At 47.6% G+C, this 12,506-nt stretch overlaps 1 protein-coding gene across 1 annotated transcript in view; it reads right to left on the reverse strand.

Moving 5' to 3' along the window:
- The window catches only part of lipca (lipase, hepatic a), a 47,683-nt gene extending 42,429 nt beyond the window's left edge, over positions 1 to 5,254 (reverse strand). The window contains exon 1 of the mRNA XM_048972950.1: positions 5,159 to 5,254. The gene's annotated coding sequence lies outside the window, so the exon portion shown is untranslated. The remainder of the gene's footprint in view (positions 1 to 5,158) is intronic.
- Positions 5,255 to 12,506: the final 7,252 nt, after the last annotated feature.

The following is a 12,506-nucleotide window of genomic DNA, read 5'->3' on the forward strand; positions in this document are numbered from 1 at the left end:
AGGCAGGGGAATCAGGACAGGCAGTGGGATCAGGACATGCAGGGGAATCAGGGCAGGAAGGGGGATCAGGGCAGGCAGGGGGATCAGGGCAGGCAGGGGGATCAGGACAGGCAGGGGGATCAGGACAGGAAGGGGGATCAGGACAGGCAGGGGGATCAGGGCAGGCGGTCAGGACAGGCAGGGGGATCAGGACAGGCAGGGGGATCAGGACAGGAAGAGGGTCAGGACAGGCAGGGGGATCAGGGCAGGAAGGGGGATCAGGACAGGCAGGGGGATCAGGGCAGGCAGGGGGATCAGGGCAGGCAGGGGGATCAGGGCAGGCGGTCAGGACAGGCAGGGGGATCAGGACAGGCAGGGGGATCAGGACAGGAAGAGGGTCAGGACAGGCAGGGGGATCAGGGCAGGCAGGGGGATCAGGGCAGGCAGGGGGATCAGGACAGGCAGGGGGATCAGGACAGGAAGGGGGATCAGGGCAGGCAGGGGGATCAGGACAGGAAGGGGGATCAGGGCAGGCAGGGGGATCAGGACAGGCAGGGGGATCAGGACAGGCAGCGGGATCAGGACAGGCAGGGGGATCAGGACAGGAAGGGGGATCAGGGCAGGCAGGGGGATCAGGACAGGCAGGGGGATCAGGACAGGCAGCGGGATCAGGACAGGCAGGGGGATCAGGACAGGAAGGGGGATCAGGACAGGCAGGGGGATCAGGACAGGCAGGGGGATCAGGACAGGCAGGGGGATCAGGACAGGCAGCGGGATCAGGACAGGCAGGGGGATCAGGGCAGGCAGGGGGATCAGGGCAGGCAGGGGGATCAGGACAGGCAGGGGGATCAGGACAGGAAGGGGGTCGGGACAGGCACGTGAGGTGGTCTGAAGCTGATCCCGTGAAGCTCAGCCGCACGTTGCCTGTACAAGAGGCTGGCTAATGCTCCTGGATCACCTGGTCTGACCTGGCACCACAGTGCCTGGTGGGGAAATCATCCATGAGTGAGGTCCCTTTACAGGCTGGATGGGGTGAATTTATGATCTGTACATTTAAAAAGAACAGCGTTCTCAGCCCATATCTTTACCAAGGTATTTCTGCAGGCCCTGATCCTAAAAAGGAGCATGTGCTCGTATCCATGACAAAACTGGGCTCTTCCCTAGAGCCATTTATCCAGCTGTTAAAACTGATAAAAAAAAATTAACCATGCAAGCTGCTCGGAAAAGGGGGGGGGGGTCATTCCTACTGCGGACATTTCTCATGTATAAAACAAAATGGGCAGACCATTAAGGACTGCAGTCTCGGGTACGAGAAATATAAAGAGCAAAACATGAGAAAGAAATGAGCCAGGGGGTCACGCCCGTCTTTGAAGCCGTCAGCAACAGAGATTTCCACGGGACACCCCTGCAGATGAGGCAGCACGTGGACACGCTCTGCCCCGATACGTCAGTACCTGGGAGATACGCAAGCGGGAAACACGGCCCTTTTCCGCGCCGGGTGTGACTCACCGCCAAAGGAGCGCAGAGGGGAAGAGAGCAGTGGAGAAAAGCTTAAGTCAGTCTGGGAATCTGCCAGCTGGAATCTGACCCCTGTTCCTCAGCTGGGAGGGAGCCGCTTTCCTCTTTCCTGTTACATCACTTTCAGGGATTCATACAAAAATAATATAGTCACAATTGCATGACATTATAGCTTCCATGAATGCTCTGGGGAGAGGTCACTCACAACTAGAGGCAGCCGGCATGAGCCTTACAGCTGCTCTACTCACGGGAGGGAAGGAGAGAGGGACCCCCAGCCATCGCAGAGCCCTCAGCTAAATGCAAAAACATTTCCACTGGAATGAGGTGCCAGTGTGCGACATGCACTGCTTCCACAGCGCCCTGCCTGGCTGGTTGCAGTGCTTTTGCTTCCACCAAAATGGCATCACACGTTTTTTTTTCTCGTGAAAGTGCTATTCAACAGATTTAATGAATGCTGTCATTAAGTAAAACCAACCGAGGACGTGAAAGTGCAGTTATGACACTAACAAGGACAGATCATTACGGCCGTGATTATGTTTGACTCAGGGCTATAAAATTAGCACGGGAGGGGTGGGGGGGGAGAGAACTGGAAAAAAAAAATAGTAAAGCTAGCTGAATTAAAATTCCAGTCCAGATATTAGCCTTTAACAAAAAATGTCTGCTAGTTTGTTTTGAAAAGCAAAACTGCCCTAAGAAACCAGTGCTATTCTCCAAGTCCTAATTTGTTGTTGCAGCCTATATTGGAAATATGAGCTGAAAGCTAAGGCCCTCAGAAGACATGTACCTTGTGTGTGTATAACGTAACGTAAGCCAGATGTGAGCAAGGGCCACGGAAACAGGTGATGGTAGCATTCTGATAGCACCACACCCAGACAGACAACAGCTTGAACTGATTCTCATCTTTCTGTTGGGGTCATAAATATATCCCCCCCCCAATGATGAAAACTCCTCAAAGGAGCCCTGAGCTGCTGCAGCTCCGAGTTTTGTGTAAATCTTGTGGACCAAATGGCCAGGTTTTGAGCTCTGGGTCATTCCCACGCAAAACAAACCAAAAACCTTTTTTTTTTTTGTCATGCGTTAGTGTTGAGCAGAGGATTGCCGCGTCTGTGTCGATGCATTCTCCTCTGGTGGGGGGGCCACTTACAAAACAATGTGGACGAGCGTTACGTCAACCAGCTGGGACCCAACAGAGGGCTTGACACGGAGACATGTGCCATCCCTGCTTTGTGTCTGTGTTTGTGAAGCTGAGTTCATGGATACGGAAATAAAGGTTAGGGGGACCGCTGTCTTATCACTAAATCCAGACTTATGACTAAATCCAGACTTCTTAGTAACAACCTGTGATCACAAAGCTCGGTGAAACATACATTTCTGACGGTATACAGAGTAAAATGGCTCCCAGTCTCACCCCCAGTAAGCCTCACTCTGGCTCCCATTTGGTGGTCTGTACCCTCCAGCCCACAGAGCTGACGCTCACTGAGGGGTCTCAGCTCCGGCTCTCGCTCAGACGCTGACGAAGGCATTAAGCTGCAAGATTACCCAGCTGTCCACCAGCAGGGCTCCCCATTCTCCCTCCGCAGGGTGCCGGGGGGGGGGGTTGGTCAGGTGATGGCCCCAAACATGTAGGTGTCAAACAGGTCCTCTCAGAAGGGAAGACAGGAGCCCCAGACAAAAGGCCAAATTGGGCTGCCTTGTCGCCGGAGATGCACGGACAGCCATTTGTGGGGCTCTCTAGGGTGCTAATGCACAGGGACCGTCTGCGGGGAGTGAGCCGTGGCGTCCCCCCTCCTCCCCGGAAGCTGAAAGCTGCTTTGATGGCTTTCGATCAAATGCGGCCGTAGCGTGTTTGTGTGTGGAGACAGAGCCCTGAAACGCACCTGTCAGGAACAGATAGGTACACACACATCTGCTCAGTGACTGACCAGTTTTGGATTGGAAGGTATTACGTTTTTGAAAAACTCTCCCCAAACAGAAGTTTGCAGGAATCAATTTTCCCACCGAAAGAGATTATTTTTCTACCCATAAATACGTCCAGCGCTTGGCTGTTTTTTCGTTGTTCTTTGTCCTACAGTCAGGCTGTGAATAAAGAGCCACACACACAAAAGATTAAGCTCATTTCCTGCCCTGTCCGCAGGACGGGAAGCTCATGTCTTTCCAATCAACAGCCCATTCCTCAACAAACTTTACTGTGCAGGCACTCAGTGCCCAATAGCTGGGCACACCACCGTGGCCTTTGATTGGATGTGACAGACCACCTGGTCGTCTGCTGTCTACCCAGAAGCCACTCATGGCTGCAAAGACTGCCCTGAAGTGATGATATCTCTGTACATCTGGTTTATTTTCAGCTGCACTTCTAAAGTAGGATGAAGGATAGCCCCTCTTTAATGCACAGTTGTATATATCTGGTAATAATACATAAAACCAAAAGATATGATTTTGGCTTCCCAGTGACAATTTCCTGCACATGTCTGTGTATTTATTACAACAGATAGAAATATAATTCAGATGGATAAATATATGCCTCCTGTTCCATATCTAATCATGACCGATTACAAGAGATGGGCCTCAAGCTTATGAAACAGAGAAGGTTCCAGAAGGAACTGCAGGCAACCTGACGTGATATGAATTTTATAGCTAAAATTTCACCAACTTTATGGATCCTTTTTTTGTGACCTCAGAGTTTATGTCTTCAGCCCTGCTGATTTACAACTTCGTAGCTTCTAGTTATAAGCTGTTAGGGAAGCGTAAAACACAGGAGCCACGTCGAGCTGGGAACGATTCTCATTCTTCGGTTCTCTAACGAACATCATCTCCCAGTTTAGCAGCTGGTAAGAGGGGAGGAAGACAAAGACCCAGACGGATATTTGGCACGGAAGGAGGGGTCATGTAAAAAAAACAGCTAAACAGGAAAGGGGCCGTGGTGTGTCCGTAGTCAGGTGTGTGAGTGCACGGGGCGGGGGGCGGGGGGGGTGTGTGAATGGCACGATGCCCAGGGCTCAGCGGTCCCCCTGCTGAAGTGATGCTCCCAGATTATTACTGAGGCATGAGAGGGGTATGAGGAACCACAGAGCAGGCATAAACATTCACACCACATTCGAGGGCCTGCTCACATGCATAATGCGATTATCATCAAAAAACAGAAAGTAATGATCTTCATGCACACTCCAGCATTGTGAATAGAAATACAGAAACACAGGAATAGAAGACAGACAGGCAGGCAGGCAGACAGGAACGCAGGCAAACAGAAAAGCAGGCAGAGACAGACAGACAGGCAAACAGGCAGACAGGCAAACAGATAGGCAGACAAACAGGCAGGCAGACAGACAGGCAGGCAGGCAGAGACAGGCAGGCAGGCAGAGACAGACAGACAGGCAAACAGACAGGCAGACAGACAAGCAGGTAGGCAGGCAGACAGGTAGACAGACTTCAACCCAAGGGGGTAATTATGCATATACAAACTAAATGAGAGATATGAATACAGTGCACTTTGCAGTATTACTGGATTTCTTACGCTCTAACAGACATCTTTTAGCACTGCATACATACACTACCATACACTTCTTCCCTTGGACAAGCGGTCCAAACGTCCTTGAGATTGCACAGCACTCTATAAAACTTTCAGCACAATAACTCAGAAAGAGGTCTCCAAAACTTCACTTACTTCACAACTTCTTCCTGATTTACAAGAACAGGTCATTTTCCATCTTATACCAGCGTCCTGAAACCACCAATTATATCGCCACAATCTCCCTCTGGGCAGATTTCATAAGAAAAAGGCAGTTTAAATATTTACTTATCTTAACCCTGGCCCTGCCTGATGCGTGTCAGTGCATTGGGGGTTGGGCTTTGAGGCCTAGTGTGCGAACACTTATTTAAGCAGAATGCCAAGGTATCCCTGTTTTTCTTCCCCCCCCTAATTCCACTTCATTTTTGCCAGGGTCCCCCCCCCAACCCCAAGCTGTCGTTCCTGAAGAGAAGGGGCTGCTTTTGCTCTGCCACATGAGTGCTGAGGAAAGGTGCCCCCCCCAATAGGGCCACCCAGAGGAGCCGAGCTCTCGCACGTCACCTGTCCGTGTGGCCTCTCCGCGCAGAGGGGTAATGGGGAGGCAGGGGTATCACAACAAAGCAAAACAAAGGGAGGGGAGGCGGGAGGGCGGGGTTCACAATCTGATGCTGTCATTTCTAGAGTAGGGAAAGAAAACACTGGGACATTGGAGAAGGGAGTTGCAAGGCTGAGAGATGAAACAGGACGGCGACCACAGGGGCGGCGACAGAGGACAGCTGGAACAGCAAACACCCGGACACAGAACAACATCGCAGTTCACACTCTTACACCAAGCGACAGGCAGAAGATTTACAGAGGCAAGCTGAGATCCGGGACTTACAGTGCAGGATATCATTACCGAAACTCGCAGCTGGTCAGAGGTCAAATTCCTGAAAATAAAAATCTACCAAAACCCTATTAATCCTGCACATTCAATGCTTACACCATCTACTGACATGAGAATCGACACAAATAACACTATTTCTGTAAGTAATACAATTTAATATTTGGCCTCCTGGCATGTGAACCTGCCCAGTTACAGGTAGCGTCACATTACTCACAGAGGACTGTTTTGACATGTAGACGGCTCAACCCCTCAATACACAAAGAATGAAGGATTCTTAAACACTAAGGGTCAGTCCTCATGTAAACACCGCCTTATTAGGCGGGTCTTAAATATCCAAATACACAGACTGACGGAGTGCACCTACAAATACATAAATTGCTGGGTGTCGATTTTTTATTTTTTTTTGGGGTCATGTTCAGAAAAAACAGAAATCTTGAAATATCGTCACTTTGTACACCTCTGAAATTAAATTCGTATAAGAAGAAGGAACTGCTTAAAGAGTATGCAAATTGTTGTTTCGATGTTCAGGAAATTGCTTGATAATGAACACATTCCCAATAGCACAGAGAATCCATTAAAGACTAACTACTTCCTGAATCCCTAGGTATTAATGACCTTTGAAATTAGTTACTTAAACTTCTCTCAATCTACTGAGATTGCACACAAATTACACACGAATCTTTATGCGCAGCTGCTTGCAGCAAACGGCTCTGTACTTCGCTGTAAGGAAACTTGTCATAAAATAGCAGCGAATGATGTATATACATTTAAAGTAATGTTATTAGGCTCATTCGCACACGTCAAAACACCTATCTTTGTAACTTATTCTTTAACTCCCTCTAGTGGAAAATGCAGGAAAATATAGAACAATATGGCCCAGAGACGGTCGAAGGTGTATCCAGTAAGACAGATATTGTTGTGATGGCATCGGATTATTTAAAGAAACCATTAGCCTAGAGTTTTGCTATTCCTTATGCTTCACTAATTAAAAATGAACATGTAAGCCTTGTGACGATTCCCTCAGGTTTATTGTTTGTATTAAATAGCTATAAAATTAGTCTCATAGGCTTGTAGACAGTCAGATTATACGATTTAACTAGAAAATACTGAAGAAGAGTATCTGAAGTTATAATGAGTCTGGAAACCAGCCTGAAGGATGGGGGAAGGATGGTCACGGCTTCGCTAGAACTAATGTTAAAATACCACCGATTTCTGCCCCATAATCAGTTTTATTTGTGGCTTTCGGGATTAAAGAGGACTTTTCCGGTACACATGCAGAGGCTGCAGTGGCCCCGAGGTGTTTTGTGCAAGCAAGGCCAACACAGCTGACAGCAATTAATATATAACCCCTGCACGATAAACGCTGCCGACCCCGCGAGATAGCTGCCACGCCAGTCACAAAACTCTAAGGCAGAAGGCGACCGGTACCTTCCGGCCCAGGATTTGCAAAGCGTCAGCGGCAGGTGACCGAGAGTGAGGGCGATCTCTCAGAGACATGTGGCGCTGCGGACAGCTCTCTGAATGCCAACACAGGTAAATGCATCTCCACAGCAAAGGGGAGGATGAAAAATAAAGCCAAAAAGAGAAAGGAAGAAAATCCGACATGTGATATGGCCCAACTAAGTGCCAGAACAAGACAAAAAAGCATAGATAAAACACTATCTGTTAACTCAGTGACCAGACATCTGTGGCCTCATGCAATCTCTTGCCACCAGAAAACTGCATCGTTGTTTCTGGATATTTAGCACATTAACAAACATAATGGCATCTGTAACCTATGTCACCTGCACAACTGGATTAGAGAGGTGCCCAAAGCGTATCTGTAACCCGCGTGCCTGTGCAGACTCAGGCACCAGCGACACACAGTCGGCACTTAAAATGTCCTTGGATGTCTAGGCTCTATGACCTGGCATCCAGTTAAGAGGCCATCAACAGTCCCGACCTCTCAGCTCGACCGCAAAGTCGACACACACCAAAAACCAGGGAACCGCAAAGCCCTGCCCTTCCAGTAACACGCAGGACTCACCAAGGCCGAGCGGAAAGCAAGACTCAGCCAAGGGCGATGAGAAGCAACTCCTATGGCAAGTTCTGCTTCAAATTATAAGACAGGAGAAAGCTGAGCGCACTGCAAGGTGAGGCAGTCCTGAGCTCACCTCGGAGCTCCCCTGCAGGAAGTGCAGTTACTGCAGGCGCACAGGATGATGTTCCAGAGCTACACAGGCAGCCTGTTTGGTAGAGAATGCATTACTGCCCTTTGTGATTATCAGCATTTTTCACAGAACTATGAAGCTCTGTGATGCCTTTCATTCGTATGTCATGCATGGTACACATGAGTTTTTCCAGGGTTCACAACTTTGCTAAACGATCAGGAATGACCATCTACCAAGAGATCCATAAAAATGAAGCCATCAGGACATGCATTCCTGCAGCAAATGCCAAAATCAAAACTAAACCTCTAAGGCCATCAGGAAAACAAAGGTTGTTGGCCATCAGCAAACAGTTACAAACGCAGCCCCAGGGCGACGGGGATCCACCAATCTAGAGTCAGCTCCGTACTGCATAAAGAAAGAGCAAAATTCTGCATCATACATGAATTCATCTCAGCTAGGGTTAGCATTCATGACTGCGGACACTGGCTCTCCGAAACGCTCCTTAACTCTTGATATACTTTTACTGGTAGACAACTTGGTGACAATGAATATGAAATGTTTGAATAATCCATTTCAGGCACCAGTCTAATAAACGGATATGTTTGTGACCTCAGGACGTGATGCTCTCAGGACGGACATTATGGTGTGTAGGAGCTGGCCAGCTGCTGCATGCATCATCCCACCACGTCCGGACCAGTGGGTCTGTAAACCTTTGCGTTTTTGAAGCCAGCTGGTACAGAATGTCTGCCACACATTCTAATTCCGTCATTGATGGACTGATGGTGTGACCAGTTATCGAGTAGCTATGGGCAGTCACCTATTCACACAAGGATAATGAGTTTAGTAAAAGCTTCTGAATAAATCACATAAGATTACAAGCTGTCGGTCACAAATTGGTTCTGACTGCAGTCAGTGAAAGAGAACATCTTCCAGGACACCTCCCAGGAAGCACAAGCTTCTCTCGTGGAATCGTGAGCCCAGCGAAACTCCAGCACAGCCGCAGCAGAAAGAAATACACTCCGCATACACGGCGGGTACGGAGTTAACTGCCCTAGTACACCATCACCATTTTAGACGCTGTCCAGTGTTGGTCAGGACTCCCAGTTCATATGGTGGAAATGAAGGGGAAAGTGAATGTCTGGAACACTGCGCGAGCACACTCACGGGAGTACCGAGACTGAGAGCAGAGCGACTTCACCACGACAGACGGCATTTCCTGCCTGTTACAAACAGAAAACATTTCATGAGAGACATTTACCCACTGAATCACTAAACTGTTGAGCGAAAGAGACCATTTGTAAAATGAAACGGGGTTGGGGGGTCATGGCGCGGGGGGAGGGAGCCCCAAGAATTTAATCCATAAAAAACTCTTCCACCTATTTCTTTAATTAGGCTTTTCTGAGAGTTCGTACGAACAGCGGAGATGGAGCCTCCTTAGGGCAATAATGAAGGACTCACTCGTAGACCAAACAGCTAAAGACAAAAATCTTTAACTGAGACAATGTATATCAAACTGAAAAACAGGAAGACATTGCCGGCTGTAAGGCGAGAAACCCCGCAGCAATGCATGCGAGCTGATCGGCGGAGTGGTGCTCGGCAACCGAGCTGCGGCGATCTGCTCTTTCAGATCCCGCTAATGACTGTCCGTGTGGACTCCATTTCCTGTCTCCAAATCGCGGAATTATGCCTTCTCTGAGAGAGCCAGCCTTGTTAAAAAGCATTCCCTCCCCCTGCCCCCACACCGTGTCTAACTTGATGAACGATGGCGGGTCCACTGGGTTAGGGAGCACGCAACATCAAAACGGTCAGGCAGCATTCGACCAATGTATTTTCCTTGTGATTTGTTAAGAAAATAGTGACCCCCCCCCCAACCCAAGCAACTGCCACCACAAAACAGCCTTAAAGCCCTTGACACCCCAACCCCTCTCTGCTCTGCCCGCATCCTCTGTGTTGTAAATCTTGTTGAAATAGCTTGCAGGTGTCAGAATTAAAAAAAAGGGAAACATATTCAGAGAGGACACCAAGCCCCGGCTCCAGCTGGGCCCCCCTCCCCCCCCCCCTAGTTTCCAGTTGCTATTGTTGTTTTTAATTCTCTAAGAGTAACAGCGCAGGAACTAGGCCAGGACCGGGCCCGAGTGTGAAGAGGAGAGAGTCAGCAGGTCTCAGTGCCACACTCCAAGCGTTTGGAGTCTCTGTGACCTCCACAGCACAGATCGCACACGTCCTTGGCTGCTGTAGCGGTCTGAAGTTAGCATCAGGGGCACCAGGATGTCAACTTGTACGCGCAGCGGAGCTGGCTCATGCCCAGGCCGATGCCAACGCTAACCCATAGAGCAGAGGTGTGTACGAAGGGGCAAACCTACAAGCTAAGACCGTCTGAATAACTGAATAACTCCACATTCCAGTAAGCTGATCAGAGCTAAACAGCTCCTGCAGCATTATCAACTGTACCTGCACTGCTAAGACTGTACATACGGCAAACAGCTAGTGCTTCTCTTATAATGCTTACAATGTTATAAAAACCGCAATCTCTTCATTTTAGCCATACATATGACCTGAGTCACAACATGCACAGAGAAAAAAAATTAAGACATTTAGCATTTCATGCTGTACATTTGACATCGGCAAGGTTACAATCACAACAGCCTAAATGACTTTTTAATTCAAACACTGAATTCACTCAGTCACCTGTTTTTACTCAGCTCTGGAAGTTGAAAGAGCTGAAGTGCAATTAAAAATAAAGGACTCTAAATGCATCCATTTAACATTCAGCAATTGTAAGGGCTGCCTAATCCATCTTCCCACACTAAAGGCCACGGTATCACCGGACACCATGCATAAGTGCTGCAATTCCATGGCAGTTTTAGTCTGAGACAAAATAAGCAGCAAGTAAACGCACTGAGAACACAAGATGCCAAGCACTTTTAAAAAAATTAATTTTGTACTATTACAAAAAGTACAAAACTATCAAGGAATCTGACACCACACGCCTTTAGATGTTTGCCATAGCGGACTAAAGACATGCCTGTCTCTGTAATGAAAAGGGGCAGTTTGTGAAATCCCTGCCCCAAAGCTTAAGCAGCCCTCAGAGAGGCTGCTATGTGAAGACCCCCCCCCCAGAGGTGGACAAAACCAGCTCATGGTTTTCATTTGCAAGATTTATGCCACCAACAGATGAAGGTTTGGGACGAACTGCCCCCAGTAGGACTGTTAATCTAAGAGGGTCTCAATATCAGGTTATGTACCGAAGGTATTTCAGTAACTGTCAACGCTGACAGATTTCTCATGTTTTGAAAAAGAAAAGTGATAGAAAAATAACAGGAAAGAGATGTGAGGACCTTGTAAAGCCAGCTTTCACTTTCGTTATTACAGGCAGCCAGCATGGCTTTTCCCACGCGTGGCTCAGAGTCTTCAAAGCACCTTTGGTGTCCACATTCGAGGGAAAAAAATCAGCGTAAATACTGTAGCGGTGGGCTTCCTCGGTGTGCCGCTAAGTGGGACACTAGCTGCTGCCTGAAACTCAGACTAACCACACAAAGGCAGTCTTAGCCACCGCACAGAAAACCACGATTCTGGAGGGAAGATCGCATGCTGTTCGAAACAAAGGATCTCTCTGCATTTGATTTGTTAGGCACGGCTAAGCAACTGTCGTCAGTTTGGGTAATTTATGGGGAAAACAATCTACAATGAGAAGAGTTACATGAATGTATGGTTAAACGCACCACATAGCCAACATTGCATTATGCCCACCGAAGATTTGTCACAAACTTGTTCGACAGCAAGCTTCATGCACGATGCATCTTAGGAATTATAATGCAATTTTGTGGCTTAACAGCAAAACATCTGCACATACAGAGTAGTAAGACATAAAGTGTTGGTAAGGCAAACTGTTTTGGACTAATTCTCCTGTGTATTTCAGTAGGAAACATCTCTGAAAACTTTATTACATGAATGAAATATGTCCTAATCCTCTAAGGTCTGTATATACACACTGTTCGGCATTAATAAAGCAAAAACTGATATCTTAAAGTATATTAAACATCTCAGATAGCCTATTAGGACAAAGTGTTTCAAAATATACATGGAAACTCATCACCCAACCTCTATAAAGCAGTAAATAGTAACGTAATATTATTTTATAAAGTTGGATTGTTTATAAACTCTATCAAACTTTAATGTGAGTTTTTGTTCAATATTTTAATTGATTTTTAATCGCTGCAGCAACTTCTTAAGCTGATAGTTCAAATAAAATATAAGCAGAAAGCACAAAGCCAATTCTTAAAAAAAAAAAAAAAAAAAAAAAACTGACAAAAACCATCTGCTCACACGAACGCACGAAGTGATTCCAAACTAGCCAGCCACCTGGTGATGATGCTTTAAAGTTCTCCACCACAGTGTGCCCCCTGCTGGCAGGTTCTCTTAATGCCTCTGTTTGCTTGTTTATTTGTTTGTTGGAGACACACAAAGG

Source organism: Brienomyrus brachyistius, chromosome 13, assembly GCF_023856365.1.
Source record: "Brienomyrus brachyistius isolate T26 chromosome 13, BBRACH_0.4, whole genome shotgun sequence".
Lineage (NCBI taxonomy): Eukaryota > Metazoa > Chordata > Actinopteri > Osteoglossiformes > Mormyridae > Brienomyrus > Brienomyrus brachyistius.